Below are 2749 nucleotides of genomic sequence, written 5' to 3'. Positions count from 1 at the left end.
ATGTCAGATTTCATTTCATTCTAATTAGCTAGTATCTTCTCAAGTAACTTTTCAAATCAGCTTGGTTGTGGACTTCACTGTTATCCAAATTGTTACCCAAAGTATTGATTATTCTTATATGAGAAATTAGGATGATTTTTCCACCCCGGGTTGTAAGTATTGGAGTAAGGATTAGTTTGCCTCTGATTGTAATTACTAATAAAATCATATTGCTCCACTTGAGATACTTGCATATTGATACCTCTAAGAGGACAAGAATCTTTCGTGTATTTTGAAGCTCCACATACTTCACAAGATATAGAAATTTCATTTACTTGGTGTGTATTCATTTTCTCAAATTGCTTTGATAGCGAATCAAGCTTTGCAGTTATTAAGTCAAGGGTGTCCACATTGTATTTTGTCAGTATTTTAATTACTCCCGCACTTCTTTCTGAGGCCTATTGATGATGGTTCTGAGTCACACTCTTAATAATATCTTTCACCTCATCAAGACCCTTGTTCATTAATGTGCCGCTAGAGGCAGAATCTAAGGAAATCTTTGTTTAATAATTAATATCATTGTAGAAAGTGTGAATCACAAGCCACTTTTCCAATCCATGATGTGAGCAATCTCTCAGCATTCCCTTAAATCTATCTCAAGCTTCATAGAGATATTTAGAGTTTGTTTGCTTAAAGATTGCAATGAGATTATGGAGGTGTGAAACCACAGGCACGTACCGCCCCCCTCCAGAGACGAATTAAGGATTGATTGTGCTAATTGGCATGGTCGTGACTCCCCACTCGAGGTCATTCACACCCTGGCCATGCCAAAAGACACAGTCGTGACACGACCCGTGCTTGGGGCTATGCCTGGGATCATACCTTGCCCTATAAAAGGAGATTTTTTTTCTCCCTTTTGACCAATATTTGGTTTGGGGCTTCACCCCTATTCCTTGGGTGAGGGTTCTCCCCCTTGGGGAACCCTAGAGCTTCCATCTCCGTCGATTTACATCATCCATCCACTTCTGGAGTAAGGGAACACTTCCAAAAACATCAGACTTTAAGTATTCTCTTCTCTCTATTTCCATTTATTAAGTTGTAGTTTGCTATTTTCTTCGTCCTTTGGTTATATTCCTTTGTAATGGAGTAGATTCTCCAATTCTTAGGATGCAGGAAGTATTTATGATGCGATGTTGATGTATAAATTATGTATATATCATTTCTTTATTCAATGAAGTGTTTATTACTTGTTTTTGTGTATTGTGCTTTGTATGTGTTTGACGAAATATGTGTGAGGTCAATTCATGTAGATGTTAAGTTTTGTTCACTGTGTAGAGGAGATACTTTAGTTTGTTTAACTGGGGACTATGTGACAGAGGGTATCCCTTACTTTCTAAGGTATCACCCTTGAAACGAGAGGTAATTCCCTACAAGGAAAGCTAATTAGAGTTTAGAAGGTTTCTCCCAAATTAATATTAGAAAGTGACTTTTATAATCTAATGATTGTATGATGGGGGGGGGGGCCTGTGACAGAGGATATTCATTTAACTAGAATTTCTAGGTTATCTCTTCTACTTAATGTCATTAATCTATCTTTAGGAAGTAAATCAGATAACTCTAGCAATTGTATAATCGAAGACCTTAGGATAACTCTTTAACTGGACTTTCTAGAGTTGCTTATTTACTTAATGGCATAGCACTTGGGCAAACTTTTCGGTGCAATCTTCATGGGGTTGAGTCAAACTTTAGATAGAAATCCTACAAAGTGTAGGTATGGAGATAAGGAGATGAATAATGCATAGTGACATTAACTAGTATCATAGTAAAACTAAACTCCTAGAATCATTCATCCACCATCCAACTCCTTCTCTCTCTTACTCTCTTAATTCTCTCTCTTTCTTTCCCTCTCTTCTCTCAATCTCCATCTTTCAAGTACTCGTGAACCAACCTTCGATTATCTAGATAATTTACTATGCTAAATTAACTAGTATTTAATCAATAATCTTTGTGGGATCTATATTTTTATTACTGACGATATAACTGTATACTTACCATAGCGTAACAGGACCGAATGACTATGTTGCAAAATTCTTCAAATCGACATGGCTAATATTGAGCTCAGACCTGTACCTTGTTGTTTATGAATTTTTTATCTCAGCTCACCTTCTCAATGGAATCACATGTTAATAGTGTTGGTTCCTAAGTAGAAACTTGATCCACATATCATAGGCTAGTGACCTATCTCATGTTGCACGATTGTGTATAAGATTATCCCCAAGATCCTGACAACCCGAATGCAAGCAATAATGAACCAAACCTATTGCATGTTGGGTGATAATTAGTTTACTAAAGCATATCAATTTGCAATTATAAAAGGGAACTCAAGGCTGCTCGACCAGAATCATCCAACACTCTTCGAGCCCACCTCTAGTACACCACTGAAAACTCTCTAAAAGGCAGCATGCTTTTCATATTCACTACAAGAAAAATGCTCATAGATACTGGTGGAACAACATCAATTTTAAATAATTTTTAATGTTTTTAAATATTTTAAATCGGTTTTTTCAAAAAATAATGTCTATGAGTGTATATTTGTTCTAATAGACATCGAGTTTTTTAACCGGTATCAATGAGTCTCATTTTTTTAATAATAAATATCGATTTTAATAACACTTTTTAAAATTCGATGTCTATAAATGTTTCTTTGTCATATCTACGAAACTGTATAGTAAAAAGGCGGTTAAAAGCGATGTTTTTTAAGTGATTATAC

At 35.5% G+C, this 2749-nt stretch overlaps 1 pseudogene; it reads left to right on the top strand.

Annotated features, from left to right (window-relative positions):
• Nucleotides 1–591: 591 nt before the first annotated feature.
• Nucleotides 592–689, top strand: LOC121973986 (annotated as a pseudogene).
• The last annotated feature ends 2060 nt before the right edge of the window (nt 690–2749 follow it).

The sequence above is a fragment of the Zingiber officinale genome, chromosome 4A, assembly GCF_018446385.1.
Source record: "Zingiber officinale cultivar Zhangliang chromosome 4A, Zo_v1.1, whole genome shotgun sequence".
Taxonomy (NCBI): Eukaryota; Viridiplantae; Streptophyta; class Magnoliopsida; order Zingiberales; family Zingiberaceae; genus Zingiber; species Zingiber officinale.
The sequence above is the reverse complement of the archived record's forward strand: the minus strand, read 5'-3'. Positions and strand labels throughout refer to the sequence as shown.